Source organism: Protobothrops mucrosquamatus, unplaced genomic scaffold, assembly GCF_001527695.2.
Source record: "Protobothrops mucrosquamatus isolate PMUCROS unplaced genomic scaffold, P.Mucros_1.0 scaffold2445, whole genome shotgun sequence".
In the NCBI taxonomy this organism is placed as follows: Eukaryota; Metazoa; Chordata; class Lepidosauria; order Squamata; family Viperidae; genus Protobothrops; species Protobothrops mucrosquamatus.
The window spans coordinates 278005-278342 of NW_015388517.1; positions in this window are offsets into that span (position 1 = coordinate 278005).

Here is a 338-nt window from a genome sequence, read left to right on the forward strand (position 1 = left end):
TTTCTTATTTGCAAGCCCAGCTAACTTTATTATAACCGAGGCTAGGTAATTAAAGCATCCTGGCAAGCTGTATGTGTTAAACACACAGCTAAATGTTAGGGAAAGAGGAATTGCCACATTTAGTGTAGTGCTGAGCAGAATGTTGTCATATTCTGATCAGAGGTGACTGTTTCAGCCAGACTGTAACTATGGATAAATGCCTGATTGCATGTGACATTTAAATTAACTCAAGTTCCTCTTTTGATATGAGTTCATGTCTATCCATACCTCAGCTACTAGAGTGGAAAATGAATAGTAACTCCTCTTCACTCATATTTCCATTTGTGTCTCAATTTTTC